Below are 21,461 nucleotides of genomic sequence, written 5' to 3' on the forward strand. Positions count from 1 at the left end.
TGTGAAACAGGGTAGTGCCCTATAATTATTCGTTATCGATCACAGTCCACACTTAATTCATTGTGGTTCAATTCAACGTGTTTCTGGAGTGTCAAGCTCTGAATCCCATATTGGACATAGTAAATGTGAGCCTGTTGTATAGTGTTGTATACATATATATATATATATATATATATATATATATATATTTTCTCCCTTCCATTCTCACATAGCAAATGTGAGCCTTCAAGAAATAGTTGTGCAGAACATTGTAGAATTTCAAGCCAGTGAAAAGATTTTGTGACTTCTATGTGGTTCTATTTTGGAAATCTTTAACTTCTAGGACCTTAAGCTTTCATGGTCAGCTGTATGAATGGCATAAGTCTGTGATTATAGCAGTTTTCTGAAGTTAAACTATGAAATAAAGTTGCCTACAATTTTTTTCCCCACATCATTTTAGCAAAAGGTAACCCAAATTGTCATCTACTTAAATTATAATATGAAAAGCACTATATCTTTTGGGAAAAGAGACAGTCCTGACAGAGTAATAATATATGACATAATAATCTAATAACATGGAGACAGTAAAATCCATTGTTAGTCTCTTGATAAGACATCATGGAGTCAGCCCAGCTTGGGTTTGTTCCAGTTTTCACTACATATTACACAGAAGTCAAATTCTCTAAGCCTGTTTCCTCCACTAGAAAAGAGACAAGTATTTCACAGGATAATTGTGAAGACCAATTGAAAGAACATATAAGAAGTATTTTAGGACTCTTTCTAGTATATATAGAAATATCTAGAGAGAGAGGATATTTATGTATTTAAACATATATAGACTATATATTATATTATAATAGAATGTACATAACTGTATATATGCAAAGATATGTTTATATATGTTTATATTATATAAATATTTCTCCTTTCCATTCTCAAATATATTCTTCAAACTCCTCCAAAATCCATTTTACCTTTTCAAATACAGTAAGAATTTATGAAATCTCTACTTACATCATTCTAGATATTATAAGGATGAAAAAGAAATTTTGGTTATATTCTCAATTTTCCAATATTATTGAGGAAACAAAGCATATACACATGAATATTTAGAGAACATTATATAACACTGTTAAAATTTTAAAATTCAACAGGTTGGTGAGGAATATGTGACTATCAGAAAGGGGGAAAAATCAGAATAAACTGGAAGTTTGCTGGGAAATTCTAAGGCAGGGTTGGCTAGACATTTGAGAGACAGCTTTATTTTTCAATATCATTGCATCACAGGCCTGAATTCCTTCACTTAGAGATTATTACATTAGTACTACTTTTCCTTTGTCCTATAAGATCCATCATGATCTCCAGAAAGGTTGCGTTTCCTCCTACCATTTCTCTGCTTAAGAGCCTGATCTCCCAGGTGTGTGCATGTCGAAATTACTTTTTCCCACTAAAGCAACTAACAACCACAATTTCTGGAGATGGCCTAAACTTATAAAAATCGTTCAATTTCTAACAATGATGTAGCAGTTATATTCTTGGCCTTATCAGTGGTGTATGGCATGCAGGAGTATCAAAATAAAGGAGTATTAATGAGAAATGTGCCAGCCCAGTAGGGCTGGCAGTGGAAAGAAGGGACACCTAGCTTAGCATCAGTCTCTGGCTGGACACAGAACTAATGAAATTTGCAAGGTGGCTCTCTGTTGCAGCTTTATTGACAACCTCAAGACTGATCCAGTAAAAAATTTCTCTTTAATGTGCTTCTCCTGTTTTACAGTGAAAACCATTTCAATTATACAAAGAAAAACAGTTCTCATGATCAAAAATTAGACACAAATTGCTCTCAATTAGAAAGGAGGCAAAAATTTACTAATGTAGCATGAACTAAACTTATTACTACTTGTAAGATGCCATGATAGACCCTAGATGAAATACAAAGTTGAGTAAGACTCAAATCCCTGTCCCCATTACACTAAGGAGTCACAGTTGTAAAATAGTACCTATAATTTAAGCCACAATATGATAAATAGTCAGTACTAGGGAACACAAAATGTTAATGGAAAAATGTTCATTCTTGCTTTAGGGGAAGTGAAGGGGTCTCTGTGTTAATTTCCTCCTCTTAACTCTGTTGGTGAAGGAGGGATTCTTGTCCTAGGTTTATGGGGATGGCCAACGACATGACACTCAACAATGGACAGATGAGATCAATAGCAATTTATTAGTCACATACACTCACAGCCTGGGGGATCGCAACATACAGGGTCACACAGAAGTTACATTCAGGGACAGAGTAGACAACGAGGTGCTGTGGAAAGCAGGCTTTACAGTATCAAGAGGCTGAGATGCCCCATGATTCCTGTGGGAGGAAGTGATTGGTTGGTTTGAATAATTCCATGAGTTATCAGGCAACTGGAACAAGCTACTCAGGGACAAAGAGGAACTCTGCCTTGAGGAGTTGTTGGACAAGAATAAGGAGGGTTGTTTGGCTAGGGGACCTTATCCATGGGAGCAGAGTGGGGAGAACTTTCAATTAGGCCATTTGAGTACCTCTCAGTTTCACCAGGTGTCAAAGTAGTGCATAACACTGGGCCTTAGTTTTAGGTCTTTTACCACAATCTAAGGGTTAGAAGCTGAGAAGGCTTCATTCTGGGAGTTACGTCTGAGTTCTTGAATTGGATCTTGGTGGATGGATAGTGATTCAACAGGTAGAGATGGGAGAAGGTGAGAAGCTACTTTAAGCAAATGCATGGAGAATGGAAAGAGTTGGAAATGTTCAAAAAAGTTAATTTCTTATGAATGTACATTTCATTGTGCAATGGACCTGGATAACATTCTGTGATTCTTCTAATTTTAGTAAATGTTCGTTCTACACAAAGATCTCCTTTTCATGAAATATGAAGTAAAGATAGTAGGAAACAAAATCCTGTGTGATTTAATGCCAACATTTGAGCTACAGTGCAAGCCCTTACAAAGGCAAAATAACTTACCTGGGAAGTGTGAAATGAAAGCTAATGTCTGACAACTATAACCTGACAATAAATCTTTCAGCCATGACTGTCACTTCCAACAGAGCCACAAATCTTTATGATTATGGCAACTTTATGGATTCAACCTAAAAGCATAAAATCTTAGAGCTGGAGATGACATTTATTCTAACCATCCCTACCAAAGGATCTTGACTTACAGATCATTCCAGGGGCAGGAAATGCACAGCTTTGAGAGACAATTTACTTCATTCTTAGCTGGCAAATTGTCTGCTGAATTGAACTGGAATGTTCCTTTTGACAACTTTATTTATTGGTTCAAATGAGCTTGTTGAATCAACATAGTCTGTCCTATACATGGACTGAGAAAATGAAACATGACTCTAGCAGGCTGACAGCTAAACCATGATGTTCCCAACTGAACATAAACACAATCACAGAATATTAACAACATAAACAATGACTAAACAAGGCAAGCCACAACTGTGATGGAACAAGGCAGAGACTTTGCCCCACAGCGACCGTGTCTGAAATAAGATAGAGACAAGGACTCTGCAACCACAGACTAAGCATACCTCTGTTCTTACTAAACTAAATGACTATTTTCCTTACCAAAGATAACTCCAACCCCACTGCAGTACTCCCTCCTTTTAGATAAAAATTACCAAGATACCCCATTACCAAGTATCTCCGCTTCCAGACAGCACCCAAGACAAAAGGAACTCAACTTCCTTTAACCCTCTATAGAACCACACAGCATAACCCCAAATCTTGTAATAAACCCCTCTACTGCCTCTTACCATGACATCCCACTGTCCTTATGACATGCCTTCTCTTTTGCTGCAGAAACTTCCTCGACTACATATGTGTTCCCAGTCGTCTTTGACATTACCATTACACTTGCTGACTCCATCATGAAACAGAGAAGGTAGAGTGTTACCATGGAATTAGCACATTTCTAGGAGTCAAGAGTCCTAGGTTCTAGCCCAGTTAGATGGAATACCTTTGGTAGGTTACTAACCCTCTCCAAGTCTCAGTTCTTACAAATACAAAACAGGTTAGATTGAACTGATGATTTCTGACTTTGAGGTTTTTGAACCACAGGAACTATGAGTTATTACAAGGGATCCTTGAGTCCATATGGCGATGTGGATTTCTTCCATCAGTGTATATAAAAATACAACTACTCTTATATGAGGACTTTAAATCTTTATACTTGGTATTGGGAAACGTTGGACTCTTTCTGAAAGTTCATATAAGTGTAACCTTCCCAGTGAACACTAGCATTGATACAGCCATCATAAATTCTCCATATCTCCTTGGAAAGGAAAGCAAGTGTGTGGAAAAGCCTATAGATTTTCATCAGTGGAGTGGAAGGTGAAGTGTCACCAGCAGTCTGAGTACCTATCATAAAGCATAAAGCAACCTCAGAAAAAACTAATGATGTGACGCCCATGAGAGTTTGAGACCCTGACCTGGTGCACATTGTACAGAACTTCACTTGTTTCCCGGTTAGGTTTGGGGATGAGACCTACTGAGATGAACGGGTGGATGAGTTCTGCAGTTAAATGAAAACTCCTACCCTGGATTGCTAACAAAGAGAAGTCTCTCTCAGAGGAGTTAATTCAGAACAGTAATGCGTTGTAAGGTTTTCTGATTATAGGCATTTTTAAAATCATTAAGGTTTAGTATTTTAAAAATCCCCATTTTAGCCTTGAGTTAAAGTTCACACACAATACCCTATTTTTTTCTCCAGATTCTCAAGCTTTCAGCCATCATTTTTTGTGTACTACATTATGAACCTAAAAATTGTCTCCTGAATGTAGTTTTTGTGCTATATTTAGCAGAAGGATGCTTCCTGCTCTTGCTCCATAGATGCTCCTCAGTGAGTGCAGTCTTTGCTCATTGACACTATGAATAGGCTTTCTTCAAACACAGCGTCAGAAAAAGCTTTCCATTCTGTTAGGGGAAATGGAAATGTATTTGATTTATGTGAATATATTACAGAGAACTTGAATATAAGTGTCTGTCCTTTAGACCAGTATGAATTTACCACGGTCATTGTTGATCATTTAAGTGCTTTTGCAATGGAATCTATGCTGGCCATAACCTTGATTTGATTAAAAACAGTCTACAATTTTAACTCTTTCAATGGAAATACATTATGCTTGAGGTTTTAAAAAATATATTCATTTGCTAGTTTCATAAAAATTCAAGAGATAGGCCTGAGGTTAAGTCTATTTCTATACTGAATAAAATTATTACTAGTGATAATAAATTATAATTTTTTCAAGAAATCACAGCAACTGTTGATGAATTGATATTTGATATTTGCAAAATATTTTGAAGCTTCAGGAAAAATATTAAATAGATAATTTAATTGAATGTTTCAAAAACCAAATTATTAAGTTAGCTTACTAGATCAAATATCATATGTAGATACATATATTATAAATGTATAATATCATATGCATGTGTATGTGTTTATGTATGTATAATATTGAAAAGGATGCACTGAACTGCAATCCCGCAAGAAGCCTCCCTGAAATATCAACTTAATCATTATGTATATATGTAAATTGGTTTTACTCTTATCTGACGCACACGTTCAGCACTATACTTGGAATTTATTAGCAAAAAAATGGATGAATGAATAAATGACCGTTCTTGTTAACATCTTCTCTCTCTCTTTCCTTTCAACATCACATTTGTAGAAAGTTTATAAGCAGTTCATGTCTTCTAACTCCGTGCAAATTTCTCTTCTCTCATTATTTTACTGAAAGTGTTTTGCAGTTCACTATCCACATTCCAGTTACCAAATTCAAACGTTTTTTACCATTACTCATCACACTGTACCCCTGGAGCAGCTGAATTTACCATTATCTTCTTTAAAAAATCTCATTTCTCAATCATGATATCTGTTCTCACATTGTGTTATAAAATTTATAGCCTTTTCAATTCTTTCTCAGCTTCGTGTCTTCTAAATATAACATTTTCTCACTTGTGTGTTTTTGTCTCCTCCACTTTTTATCTTCTTTCGCTGAAGGGGGCACCTACTAAAATCTTATATCATCATAACTTCAAATCTATTTCTGCAACATCATTCTGCCTTTGGAATTTTTGTCCATTTCCCATTGCTTGTCCATCCCATCATTTGGATGATTTCCCAGCATTTCAAACTTGATTTATCCAGACTAAGTTCATCCTCTTCACCCTAAAACTTGTTACTTTGTGGTTTACATACTTTTGTTAATGGCCCTACAACTGCCATAATCACGCTCAGGCTTAAAAACTACCAAGTGAGACCACAAACCCACATATCCATTCTATTACCTTCATGAAGTCTCGTGGCACAACATTTAATATGGTGCATTACAATAGCTTCTTGGTCAACTCCCAGTCTAAGCCTCACACTGAGAGATGAGCAGTCTTGTTGCTGCACAATGCTAATTAACCTCCCCAACCACTCAAAAATGTTCTGTGGCTGACATTATCACTGAATAATGTACAAGCTCCATTGCCAGTCCCCTTTGATATGACCTCAAACTACTTTTTTTAATTTCTGGTATTGTTCACAACTACTTTCTTTCAAACACCTCGCATCATAACTTAATGAGACGACTTGGTGTTCTCTAAATATGCTCTGTGCATTTCCTCACATAGAATTACATTACTATGGGTAGAGCTAAAATTGGAAGAAATTACCTTTGTATGTTTTAGGCACAAATTCTAAAAAACATAAAACAACTGAATCTTATTATTCCTTCTCTTAATGTATCTAATAATTCAGTTCTATTTAAGATTAAATGCATATTGTATTAGTTTATATTAAAATGCATGCTATGTAATCACCACAAACTTAGCATAAAACAGCACAAATGTATTACCTCACAGTTTCTGTAGGTCAGAATCTAGTACAGCATGAACGGATTCTTTGCTCAGGGTCTCCCTAGACTGAAATCCAGATGATAGTCAGATTATTTCTCATCTGAGGCTCCAGGTCTCCTTCGAAGCTCATAGTGTTTTGGCAGAAGTCATTCCTTGTGGTTGTAGGACTGAGGTCCCTGTTTTCCTTTTAACTCTTGACCATGGACCACTGTCTTCTCCTAGATGTCTCCTGCAGTTTTTTGCCATGTCGCTGCTACAGCCCATCACAACATGGATGGTTGCCGTTCTTCCAAGCTAGCTAAAATATGTCTCTCTGACTTTCCCTAATGCAACTAGCTAGAGAAAACGCTCCGCTTTTAAAGACCTTGTGTGATTAGATCAGGCCCACATGGATAATCTCCCTATAATAAAATCAGCTGATTTTGGACCTTATTTACATCTACAAAAATCAATTCACAGTGGTACCTATTTAGCGTTTAATTGAATAACTAAGGGCTGGGAATCTTAGGAGCCATTTAGAAATTGTCGACCATACCGGGCCGACTTCTTTCTTCAATGCTGTTGACATATTTTACTATTATAAGCCAATAGTCCTTCAGAAGCCATCAAACCTGTTTGACTATTTGCTGGCAAAAAGGACAGCAACAAAAATTGTTGACTTGCACTCCATATTCTTCAAATTTCAAGTCCTAATACTAACACTATATCCAGTAATTCAGGTTGAATGTGGAGGTATATGCTATTACTGACTTATTTTGGTAAGATCATCACTATATGATATTATTCAAAAGCAATTGCTTTGGGAGTCATACTGACAATCTTTAATGATTGTAGCAGCCAATTGACAACACCCGGTCTTTCAACAGCTGGGCCAGATTTTCCCTTTTATTCTCTCTGGAACATATCTTGGGATCAAAATCAAGAATTCAAACCATTTCATCTTTTTGTGGACAATCTTGGACCCACCAACAGGCACAGCCTTCCACACACAATTTGGATGGCCCTTTTTAGTCCGGGTGAAATATATGCAAGATTTGATTAACAAAATAACAGACACAAACTAGATCCCCTTATCTTTAGTCAAACTTCTCCAGAATGTCAACATTTCAGAGCTTCTCAGAGAAGCCAATCCCAAATTAGTTGCCTTGTGAATTCTTGGAATGCAGGAACCAGATCTAAAACATTTAAATCTTCCGTATCTTAGCCAATCATAATAGTAAATAAACATTCAATTGAAATGTTGTATTTGAGTAAGATTTTCTAAGACTATGCTTAGCCCCTTAAAGAAATGGCTTTATTTATTTTTAATTCCATACAGTATGCAGGAGAAACTACTATACAAAGAATGTTTCTGCATCTTCTCAATACTACATTGGAATATCTTGCCCATTATATTCATCAGAGCCCTTTGTGTGAAAATTAATAAACAGAAACCTCATTTACAATGGAGTTGGGAGGCCAGAAGGGGAAGCTTTCAACCCTAGAGGATTGCAGAGCCCAACAGGAAGAAGAAAGACTTTCTCTTCTTGACCAGCAACAAGTCAGCCAATGAGAGACTGTTACAAGTCAGCCAATGAAAAACCACTTCATTTCAAACTCCCAGTCTCCTCCAATGGACTATTTGTTTACAATAGCCCTTCCAACTTCCTCTTCCCCTCTATAAGTTTATCCTTTCCTCATTGAGGGGAACTTGCACGTGGCTGGCCGCTGTCACACATCTGGAACTGCTATTCCTTCATGAGCCCGAGTAAGCTCATTTTTACTGGAGAAATAGCTGGCTATTTGTTTAAAGTGAACATTTATGTCAGTAGCCATGCAATATCTTTCTTTATTAATTGTCATATGAAAGATAGTTTGGGTGAGTGTTCAGTTCATTTCAACGAGTATGTATTTAGGGCCTAAGATCCAAGGCACTAGGACAGGCCAAAGGGATACTAATGTGGAAAAACATTTGGCTCCCTGCCCAAAAAGAGTTTAAAGATGCATATGTATTTCTTCTTATGATGATTATAATGATCTGATTCATTGCTCCTTCCTTTTTACTTTCACTGTAAAGAAATACAGGGCTAAATTTTGTATTCTCTTCCAGTATCAAATTTCTGGGGACATTTATGTCTTTTTTTCTCTAAATAAATGGTCTCTGATTTTCTGTTTTTAAATCTTTTTTAAAAATGTTTCTACTGTTTATTCTTATTGTAAGCTGCTTCAATTTTTTTTTTTTTTTTTTTTTTTTGCAAGTAGGTGATATTTTAAATGTAACTGAGGGGCTGGCACCGTGGCTGAGTGGTTAAGTTTGCATGCTCTGCTTCCGCAGCCAGGATTTCCCCGGTTCCGATCCTGGGTGCAGACATGGCATCATTGATCAAACTATGTTGAGGTGGCATCCCACATAGCAGAGTCAGAAGGACCTACAACTAGAATATACAACCACGTACTGGGGGACTTTGGGGAGAAGGAGAAGAAGAAGAAAAAGATTGGCAACAGATGTTAGCTCAGGACCAATCTTAAAAAACAAATAAATAAATGTAACTGAAAATTTGCAATAGTTAACATTTATAATAATATTTTCTTTCCAAGTTTTTTATCAGATTATCTTTAGGCATTGAAAACACTCAGGAATTTTGCCATATAGAATGAAGAGCCCTTTATAAAAATTCAGACTATTTTGTAGTTTTTAAAGAAATCTTATTGTTAAAAAATTCTTTTCAATTTAAGATTGAAACAGATTAGTGTTTCCAGTTTTTCTTTATGATACAATTAGAATTTTAAAAACTCATAAAAATCAAATAATTGGCTCAGAAATTTACTGTAAATCTTTTTTTATGATGCTCATCTCATTTTAAAAAACGTTATGCCTTCTAAAATCAGCATCATGTAAAAATGAAACAGAGAGGAAATTGACATTTGCTGTATTCTTTCCATGGAGCAGATACTGTGCTAAGTATTCTGCGTAGTTCACCTCATTTAACAACTCTGTGGGTGATGACACAGGAGAGGAACATCTGCATTCCACACGCCAACTCCTGAGCTAGGCATGTATGATGTTGTGATTTATAATCAGACATACATATTTGGTCTTATTCCACTATTCCTGGCACCTGGCTCCTTAAATCCTTCTAATTTCCTATCTTAGAGGCAAGTTTGAACGTCTTTTGTTATAATATTTAGTTTTGTTTCCAGTTCCTGAAATAGCTCCAGATCATAAAGGTGAAACGGGTATCTTTTTGTTATTTATAATAAGCTCCTTTCAACCACACCAGAGTTTATGTTAATGAGGTGGCTTTTAGAAAGCCCCTAAGGATGGGCCAAGTGCCAAGGGAGTCACCCATGTGATTAAAGAATTGGAATTTTCACCCCCAACCCCCCACTCCCTCCAACATATCTGAATACTTGTGGCACTTAATACTTAAGCGATCCCATAAGTTAAGTGATTCCATTTTATATACAGTCATCCCTCAGTATCTGCGGGGGATTGGTTCCAGGACTCCCGTGGTACCAAAATCCGGGATGCTCAAGTCCCTTAATCAGCCCTCTGTGTCCACAGGTTCCACATCTGCTGATTCAACCAACCGTGCAGAACCGTGGATATGGAGGGCCCACTGTATGGAAAAGATGAACCTCAGAAAAGTAACCAGGTAAAAGTTACACAGATAAAAGTAACGGAATTGAAGTGTGAAGCCATGTGCAGTAATGGGAATTCTGAGAAGATCCCCCTTGATCCACACCTTATACAATTCCCTCCCCTCCAGTGTGAGAGCAACCTATAACTGGCTTTTAACCAATAGCACGTGGCAACGGTGACAGGACATCACTCCTGCTATTATATTGTGTTATATGTCAAAGGTGAAGGGATTGGGCAGATGTAACTAGATCCCTAATCAGCTGACTTAAAGTTAATTACAACGGAGACGATCCTGGATGAGCCTGACCTAATCAGGAGAGGCCTTTAAAAGAGAGTCTAGAAGTAAGAGACAGAAGCAGCAGCAGCAGGTGCTCTCTTGCTAGTCTTAAAACAACACATGCCCTGTGTGGAGAGGCAACTTCAATCTTACAACCACAAGCAACAGAATTCTCCCCAAAATCCTATGAGCTTGGAAGAGGATCTGGAGCTGAGGATGAGCTTGCAGTCCTGGTCCACACCTTGATTTTGACCTGGTGAAACCCTGAGTAGGCAACTGGCTCAGCTGTGCTCATACTTCTGACTCATAGAAACTGTGAGATGATAAATGTATAATGTTTAAGTCACCAAATTCGTGGTAATTTGCTATGCAGCAATAAAAAACTTGTACACCAAGTGACTCATTTAGAATCCTACACTTTTCCCATTATATGGCAATGGATTTTCTCATGGCACGTGGCCAGGGCGGCAGCTGCTTAACAAGAGCTATTCTCCCACCAATCTCGCTACCACAGTATTTTCCCCGCTTCCCTTGCAGGTAAAGTATGGAAAAGTGAATAAATTCAAGTCAGTAGAATTTAAGAGAAGTATTTTGGGAAACTTCTGGGAAATGTTTTTCTCCTTGATAAAAGAGGGAAATACGTGAGGAGAAGCACCATTTGCGTCTTCCTGCCTTTGATGTGGTTGTGTGAGGACTCAATTTTTGGAAGTGCAGCTACCACACTGAGAGAATGAAGGGAACACCAAGACTGGCAGAGTAGCTAACCTGCAGCCCTGCTGTCCCCGAGCTGCTAGGCAAACACCTCGCATTACGAGAAAACAATCTCTAACGTTTCAGCCTCTGGAGATAGTAGACATAGTAAAGACTAGGTGATAAATCGTACTTGCAGCTGAAGACATCCGTATTAGTCAGGGTTTCCAGAGAAATAGAGTCAGTAGGCCATGTTTATATATATAGAAAGAGATTTATTTTAAGAAATTGGCAGGGGGAGGGCCCAGTGGCATAGCAGTTAAGTTCGCATGTTCCACCTCAGCGGCCCAGGGCTTGCTGTTAGGATCCTGTGTGCAGACTTGGCACCGGTTGGCAAGCCATGCTGTGGCAGGTGTCCCACATATAAAGTAGAGGAACATGGGCACAGATGTTAGCTCAGGGCCAGTCTTCCTCAGCAAAAAGAGAAGGATTGCCAGCAGATGTTAGCTCAGGGCTAATCTTCCTCAAAAAAAAAAAATAAAAATAAATAAATAAATAAATAAGAAATTGGCAGATGCAACGTGGAGTCTTGGAGAATTTAAAATATGACAGGGTAGGTGGCAGCCTGAAGACTCAAGAAATAGTTGTAGTTCAGGTCCAAAGGCCGTCTACTGGAGAACCAAGAAGAGCCGATGTTGCAGATGAAGCCCAAAGATGGTCTGCTGGAGAATTTTCTCTTGCTCAGGGGAGGTTAGCCTTTTTGTTTCAGGCCTTCAATCGAGTATATGAGGTCCACATTATGGATGGCAATCTGCTTTACTCAAAGTCTATCAATTTAATTGTAAATCTCATCCAAAAATACACTCACAAAAACATCACAGAATAATATTTGATCAAATATCTGAGACCATTTCCCAGACAAGTTGATACAGAAAATTAATCATCCCAGCATCCTAACTGATACATAAAAAAAATATATGTCTTGTGTGTTTTATCCTGATGATAAGTACGTACTACCTGGGAAAATAAAATTTAGCTTTTACAATAAAGATAGCTGTCATTTATTAAATGCTAATCTTGTGCGAAACATTATCACAGACACTTTTTATCAATTATTTTATTTAATCCACATATTAATCTTGTAAGGGATTAAAAATCTTTTATTATTTATTCAGCAACTATTTAGCACTCACAATGTGCCAGGCATGGTTTGGGGGCCATGCACACAGCAGTGAATAAGACAAAGTCCCTGCCATCATGAAACTTACATTCTAGTGAGGTAAGGCAGACGATAGACCACTAAACAAACAAATATTTGACATAATGTTAGTTAGCCATGAGTGCTCAGAAGAAATTAAGGCAGGTAATGGGATAAAGAGTGAAGGAAGAGGAGGTATACTTTAAGGAAGTGGCATTTTACCAGATACAGAAATGATGTGAGCGAGTGAGCTATGAAAATATCTGGGAGAAAATGGTGCAGGTAGAGTGAAGCGTGAGCGCCCCAGAGTGGGAATGAATTCCGAGTGTTTACGGATCACGAAGAAGGCCAGTAATTATTGGAACAGAACGAGCCAGGGCGAGAGTTAGGAGACAATGGCAGACATAATCAAAACTAAATTGTGTATGAATACATTCATTGGAAAGTTTTCAACAGGAAACTAGTGTGATCTGATCGATGTTTTAAAAAGATCACTCCGTGCCCTGAGAGGGGATGGGGGTAGAATCGGGGATGCAGTCCGGAGGCTAGCGCAGTAAGGAAAGATCTGGAGGCAGGGACTTAGCTGATAAATGGGGAGGTGGGACAATGATTGTTATGACCTTTGCTGGATGAGGATACTGGGCTTGGGTGGCTTGAGAAAATTATACAGGTAATACAGCTAACATGTGGAACAGATATATTCAGAAATAAATCATCCTGGACTCCAACACATGCCATTTCCATGTATTTTTTTCTTGCTTTAAAATAAATAATTACTAAAATTTCTGCTGTACAGGATTAATAATATTTAGGGGAAGTTGTGCTATATGCTATTACACTTTGGGAAAAAATGACAGGAAAATTTGACAAAACTTGGGGCCGACCCGGTGGTGCAGTGGCTAAGTTCGCACGTTTGGCTTCTCAGAGGCCCGGGGTTTGCCGGTTCTGATCCCAGGTGCGGACATGGCACCACTTGGCAAAAGCCATGCTGTGGTAGGCGTCCCACGTATAAAGTAGAGGAAGATGGGCATGGATGTTAGTTCAGGGCCAGTCTTCCTCAGCAAAAAGGGGAGGATTGGCAGTAGTTAGCTCAAGGCTAATCTTCCTCAAAAAAAAGAAATGTGTATATATATATATATATATATATATATATATATATATATATATATATATAAAATTTGACAAAACAAAAATCAAAAGAGAAAAATACCTGGAACAATAAAAAATCTCTCTTCAAGGCAACATGGATTAGAAGGAGAGTGACGTTTTTAGATCTTCCTACAAATCCACTTGGTAGGAGAATAATAATGTTTTGTTTCTTCTTGGCCAAGATCATTGAAATGACTTCATTTGAGGAAGAATTTAAATCTAGGTGGAGAAGGCACAATTGTTTCACATTTAAACTCCCATGATGTATAAATAGAACACTGCTGATCACCTTGTAAAACAAACATACTAGCTCCATCCTCACACTCTTCCCCTTTCTATCTTTATGATAGAGAGAGAGTTTCCAAACTTTTCTGAATTCTACCCACAACGAGAAGTACTTTTTACATTGAGACCCAGTAGTACACACAGACACACACACACAGACACAGACATACACACACACCTGAAACAAGCATTTCCAGAGACAGTATGTATCTTTACTGTTTACGATGAATTGTGGAATTTTTAATTCGATTCTATTTTTTAATGCTGGTGGCAAACCACTAAATTGATTTCAAAATCTACCAGTAGGTCAAGGTCCCAGAGCTTTAAAATCCTTAGGGATAGAAAACAGACCGGAGGAAAACTGTAAATATTTGGCTTTCGTTCCCATTCATATCTTTCCCAACTTTGGTGCAGGATGATTGCCCAGTTGTTTTGAGGCTGACTCAGAGCTCAAGAGCAGCCAGGTCCATAGTCCTGGAAGCAGAAAATGTCTCTGAAGCACTCTCCTCAAACTTTTGGCCTCTTAAAACATCCCCCTTTGCCAACGCATGGCCATGTATTGGAGTGTGGAGTGTTGGGGACTTCCAACTGAAACCTGTCTAAGAGAGATGTAGGGCAGAGGCTCTTCTGGCTGTGGGGGCTGCTGCCTCCCTGCCCCCCGGGCTGGTGAAGGGCCCCCCAGTTAACCATTAAGAGCATGGGCTCTGGAACCAGATGTCAAGCCCCAGCCCTGTTCTAACACGGTTGTGTAAGCTTCAGAGGACTGTTTAACTTTGTGCTTCAGTTTACTTAGGTCTGAAATAGCGCTAATAGCATCTCACTCAGAGGGCCACTGGGATAGTAAATGAGGTGATGTAAATAAAGGGCTCCACTCAGAGCCTGGCACAAATTGAGCGCTCAGTGGATAACTGCTATTATTGTTATTATTAGTGGCAGAGCAAGGCATGAGGTCAGAGAGAAATGGAACAGAGTCGAGTCACTGAAATCCGTTTCCTTATTCTTTAACTACCCCCAACTTTAGGCACCTGTCAGAACCAAGGAAATGTAAAGAAGAGTTGAAAGGGCCTTAGAGTTGGTCACACCAACCCCTTCACAGGTAAGGAAAATGACCCTGAGAGATACAGTGACTTCCCATCTCACCCAGCTGATCTGAGGCAGAGTTAGGACCGCATTTCAGTTTTTTATGAATCCAAAGTCATTACTCTTTCCATTTCACGGCATTGTAATTTCTTGCAAGGATTCATAAACATATTATCTCGGGGCTGGCCCCGTGGCCGAGTGGTTAAGTTCGCGCGCTCCGCTGCAGGTGGCCCAGTGTTTCGTCAGTTCGAATCCTGGGCGCGGACATGACACTGCTCATCGAACCACGCTGAGGCAGCATCCCACACACCACAAGCAGAAGGACCCACAGCGAAGAATATACAACTATGTACCAGGGGGCTTTGGGGAGAAAAAGGAAATAATAAAAAAATCTAAAAAAAAAAAAACATATTATCTCACAAAATTTTTAATTTCAAAAACCACATGCCAATTACTATTTTATTGCAATGAAGTAAATGTAAACTGCTGGCAAATATTTTAAAAGATTAAGGGACTCTGGTTTTTCAGGTATATAAAAGTTTTAGTATTGCGTGAGAGTTTTATATATATTAATGATTTATAAGTAATATTTAGAAATACAAACTGTCATGTCTTCTTTGATTCACATATGTGACAAGACCTACAAATATCGGTGTTTATAATTAAAATTGCTTTTTAAAATTTGATATCTTTTAATGGATAAATATTGAAGATCACTTTCCAGTGTTATTGAGATAATCATATTTAGTAAAAATGCCTATAAGGAACACATACATACACACACACATGCACACACACACACACACACACATACACGGAAGGTAATTTAGCAGTCTCTGGGATTAAACTGTTTGTTGTTTCGTATAAGAAAAAGTTGGAGAACTGATTCTGTGTATCCCACTAAATATTCATGTTTATCATCATAGCAGCAGCTGGTAAGGTAATGTAGAAGTAACGGTAATTTCTAGAGGGATCACTAATGTTAATGTTCAAACAGTGTATGAAGTCATCTTCCATCTTCCATCAAGTCATTAGTGGAGTTCATATTTTTCCAAAGTGCATGTTTAGATAACTATAGAAATACACACACAAATAATTCACACGTATTAAGAGAGAGCAGAGACATCTAAGTACAGGGATGTTTAAAAATTTTGGATCCAGAGTATACATTGAGTTAACAGTAACATGCATCATTTAAATATTCAGCAGAATAATAGATATTTTTGCTTCCAGTGCCAGCTATTAACAAGAGAATAGTTTTCTAAAATTATAATGATTACCTTTTAAGTTCCGTCTCAAATATACTGATTTATTTATTATATCTAACTAAATTCAACAATCAAAAAAACATTTTATAGGCATATATATTGATGAGACTACTTAGTAATGTCTGTTTCTGAATACAGATATGAACAAAGAAAACATCAAGCCTTTTAAGAATGTAGAGGCTCTTTGTAGCCAGTTCATTAAAACGTTATCCTCTTAAAGAGAACATTCTCTGAGCCTGAGTCAGAAGTACTTGACTGATACTAAAAGAGAGAAACTCACATTTCATGACTTTAATTCAGAGTAAGATGACTTTATCAGTTTGTTAAAATCTAGTGAAAGAAGAAGGCTGACATATACAAACTAATTTTAAAACAACCTAATTGAAAAGCTACAAAAAAATCTCCCTAGTATTCTAATAGAAGCTAGAGCAATAGGATTTGAATCTATTTAATTTATACACTCATAAATAGGAATTATAAATTTAAATCTAGACATTTTTCTTTTCACATCACTTGTTTAGTTTAATACTCTTTGCCTTATCTTTTGATATCATTAGGGCTGCTGCCTTAAGTGAACATTATGAAAACTTACTCCTTGGGTTGGGACTGAGGTGTCTACAGAAAGGGACGTCTTTGTATTTCATCTACCAACAGGATCACTTTCTGTAATTTATTGAGAAGCTCTGTATGTGCTAGCAGTGCACCTAATTATGTCATGTGACTATTTGTCTAAGTAATCCAGCTAAATATATGGATGTGTGATGGGGAGCGGAAGCCTAGAATTAAAGAGTAATTTCAGTTTGTGTTTTGCTAGTGTCTGCAAATTGTACACTTCATGTGCCTCTTCAAATCCTCGCAGCTCCACCTCTTCATTCCAGCCTCTTCTGCAGCAACCAGGTCCATGCAAACTTCAACAGGCTTCAGATAGCTTCTCATAGAGCATCCTCAAGACTGCACTGTGCACCTCTTGCTTTGTGTTGTGAGCTTCTTGGAAAGTTGGCATGGAATACATGCTTCCTCATGGACACACAAGCCCAGTGTGTGTGAGAAAAATCATACACTTTGGATCTAGCATGATCTTCTTCTTTGTCTTTTTTTAAATATCTGATTTCAGGCAGCAGAATTTATCGACTGAAATGTTATAGTGCTCGTTACCTTAATTACAAAGGTGATATGTTTTTATTAGAGACAATTTAAAAATTATAAGTAAGCAAAAGTTGAAAAAAAACCCCACAAAATGTAACAAGAAGCACAAGCCTAAAATGTAACCATTGATATCTTTTTGGTAACTAAACTTCCAAATTTTTATGCACGTCTTTTTTCCTAAGGCAAAAAATAATGTAAATACCGTTTTATATCTCTTTTCAAAACTGAAAACATCATTAGCTTTCTGAGATAATAAATATCTTTCTATAATATTTTCTGGCAACATGGTTCCTCTTGATCATTCAATACATATTTTTTTAGAGTTGCCTATTTTCCAAGTCTTACTCTAAGAATTGCAGACATCATAACCTAGTCTCTGCCATTGCCAGGTTTATAATATAATGAGAAAAGCAAATATAAACAAAGGAACGTTGTATGCTGAGTTCTAAGGAGAGCACAGTGCTAAGAAGGTATAGAACATAAACTATTCCAGGGTCAGGAAAGAGAATGCTAGGGCTGACACATACTTCCTTTAATCATATGCTTGTTTCCAATGTTCCATTTATTGCTATTAAAAAAAACCCCACTCCAGTGTACATCCTTGTAGCTAAATTTTTGCATAATTTCATGATGACTGATTCAGAATAAATTCTTAGAAAAGTAACTGAGGGGTCAAAATATATACACCATTTTAAAGATTCTGATTTGTGTTTATACATCTTCCAGAAAGGTTATGCCAAGTAACAACAGATCGCAGATCACCGACTGTGTTTGTGCTTGACAGTGTTTTCCTTTGCCCCCATGATAGTGGGTACATTCTCAACCTCGCTCTCTCCCTTTCCCCACTCTCTCTTCCGCATAAGCAGATGCCAATTGCCTACTAAGGAGCTACATTTAAAACACAAGAGAGAGACTTTTAAATCAGGTTATCCAGGGTTTATTAAAGTTGATTAAAATAAGAATCATCTAAGGGACTTGTAAAAAATCCCAATTTCTGGGCCTCTAAAAAAATGCTTAACGTGGGGCACAGGATATTTTTATTTTTAAGAAGTGCCAAGTTTTTTTATAAGACAGAAAAGGAAAAAGCCAAAGTTATCCGTGGAAATATCTGTTAAAATGCTTAAAGAGCAGCAAGGCATGGATTGTGCACTTCAAGGCTGTCAAAGAAACCAAGAATAATATTTATATGCTGTCTTAAGCATATCAGTGAAGCAAGTTTACTGTTCTGCAGAAAATGTAAGGTTTCCTGGGCCTAATGCTTAATGACTTTGACAATCTATTGCTTCAAGGACCTGCTTTGTCTAAACTTTGAGAGTAAAATTTACCAGAAATTTCAAGAAAAAGCGGATCAAACCGGTATCAGCATTTCCTTATTTATTTCACTTTCTTTGACACAAACTAATGGATGAGAGAACATCAAATTTAAATCAGTGAAGCAATTGATCGTTTTTTTTTCTATCTATATGCATATTTGAACAGGAAATAGCTGTGCTCTGCAAAGTAATATGTATTCAACGTTTATGAAATATGTATCAGATTTCTACAATATGCCAGATCCTGTGCTAAATTGAACATAAGAGATGAATTTACTGTTTCCTGCAACAGAGAGCTCAACTCTCTAATCTGGGAGCAGATTTACTTAAGAAAATTATAATATAAGATGATGATACACTACAGTGGAAACACATGCAAAATACTATAGGATTATTGAAAGAGTATGGCCAAAGAAGACCAAATGATTACACCTAGAAGATTGTTCAAGACAAAGAGAAGCAGAGTTTAGTTTAAAAATCCAAATGTACAATTAAAAAATAATAATTTGCAAACTCATTAAATCTATTAGCATATTTGAATAGCATTTCTAAAGAAAAATATAAAGTCATAAAGCCAAGGTTGTTATTTTCTTTATGCAGACACATGGCTCTCTGTTGGAGAGACAGTATCTCTTAGTGACTCTTTGTTCTGACCAAGCAGCAATCATTAAACTGTTTGTTCAGCAAACCTGGTTGGCAATATAAAGGAAACAGCACCAAAATAAACTATAATATGGACAATATACAATTTAATGCTTGTAGATATATGTTGGTATGCTCACTGCTTAAAATATGTGTGTAATTAAGTACGTTTTATGCAGTTAAATGTGATCTTCTGTCCTCAGGGTAGAACTTTGCTTAGTGCGTAAATCTCTCGTGCATCAACGCTACCTAAATCAGCTCATCAACCTAAACGGACACTAGCAGCTCATCGATGTGAATTATACTTTTAGTTGGCATAAAACACTTAGAACTTGTCTATCGCATTGACCCAGAATATGAAAGAAAACGTTATATAAAACACATTGTTCTTTCTTCCACATAATAAATCCTTGTGTACAGAATGCCTGTGCATATTGGCTTTGTGGTATCAGGAAGATAATTACATTTGAAGCAATAAGTCCTTAACTAAAATATGATCCTTTTCATTCGTGCAAGTTTTCAAATATTTTAACTTTTCTGTCATAGATTTCTAAACAGCTAAGTTTTGCCTTTCTTTTAAAATTCTTCAACACAGTTCCAAGTAGCCCTTATCGGTCACAACTTCAGGAAACTTGCAGAATAACATTCCAAGAACTAATTAAAAAAAAAACAGGCATTTCAGTGTATTTCAAAGATAAATTTGTGAAGAAACAAGAACACTTTAGAATGGGTAAGATTTCTTCTGTTTGTACAACTCCCAATGTGTTGGCTAATCTTGTTTTAACAGTGACCAATAATGGTGCTTTCACTGCTTCCCCTCGGAAATTAAGCCAGGTCTACACCACCATCCAAACTAAATGGTTTTGTAAATACACAGTGAGTTGGAAATAATATGAAAGATTCAAGCCAGAGGATTTGGGGGCTCCATGTAAATATTTGACTACTAGAATATTCCAAATGAAGCAAACACTTGGGCAGCCCCTTACTTTGCTGGAACTAAATCTGGCAAAGGCTGCCTTTGTACTGGCAAACGTAATGTAGTCGAAAGGGGCTAGATTCCTCCAAATACTTGTACAGAGAATATCACTGCTAGGAATATTGGATCAAACACGGATTTTTGAAAATGCTTACATCACTATAACTACACACAGGCTTTTATAAACATTTTCAGTAGAAACCCACTGAAAACCCCTGAGAATTCCTAGCTGATAGGAAGGTTTAGAGGAGAAAGAGGTGGGGCAGGAAGAGATGGTGGGAACTGTGGGACATGGGGAGATAACTAATAAACATTTTCATGGGCCTGTTGCCAAATAATTCGGGAATTACTACTGCACTAACAAAATCTTTTGGAAAATTTTGACATGAAATTCAAGTTTATTTCTGAATTCTGGAGTTGAGCTGGAAGGGAAAGATTCAGCTAAGAAATTGATCGACCAGATATTCATTTTATTTATAAAAGACTTCAGCAGGAATGTTTAAAGTTATGGATTCCAAAATTTTCATAGTATGTAATCTAATTAATTAAATTTGAGCAAATAATGAAACTTTTCCTTTATTATGTTTATCTCATCACAAGGATTATTTTATTTTAAATAAAGGATTCAGTATACAGCTGGACTGTGCATTTCATATTTTCGAAGGTTGTGTTACCTATCCAATGCTAAATCCAGACATTGTCTTGACATTGTAGTTGACAATTAATTCAGTAATTGCTGCATTTTTTAATCGAGATTATTAGAGCTATTAAGATAAAATGAAAACCCAAGGCCTGTGTTCATGAGGCCTAAGATAAATCTCAAAAGACTAGAAGTTTCTCTTTGAAATCAAAAGTCACTCCTTGAGAACAAAATTCTCCTTCTTTTTCACTGTGCCCCTCTACCCCTCACTATAATTGCCTTCTTCTTTGATAACACATGCCAAGGAAACCCTACTACATTTCCCTA

The sequence above is a fragment of the Equus przewalskii genome, chromosome 2 (genome assembly GCF_037783145.1).
Source record: "Equus przewalskii isolate Varuska chromosome 2, EquPr2, whole genome shotgun sequence".
NCBI classification, from domain to species: domain Eukaryota; kingdom Metazoa; phylum Chordata; class Mammalia; order Perissodactyla; family Equidae; genus Equus; species Equus przewalskii.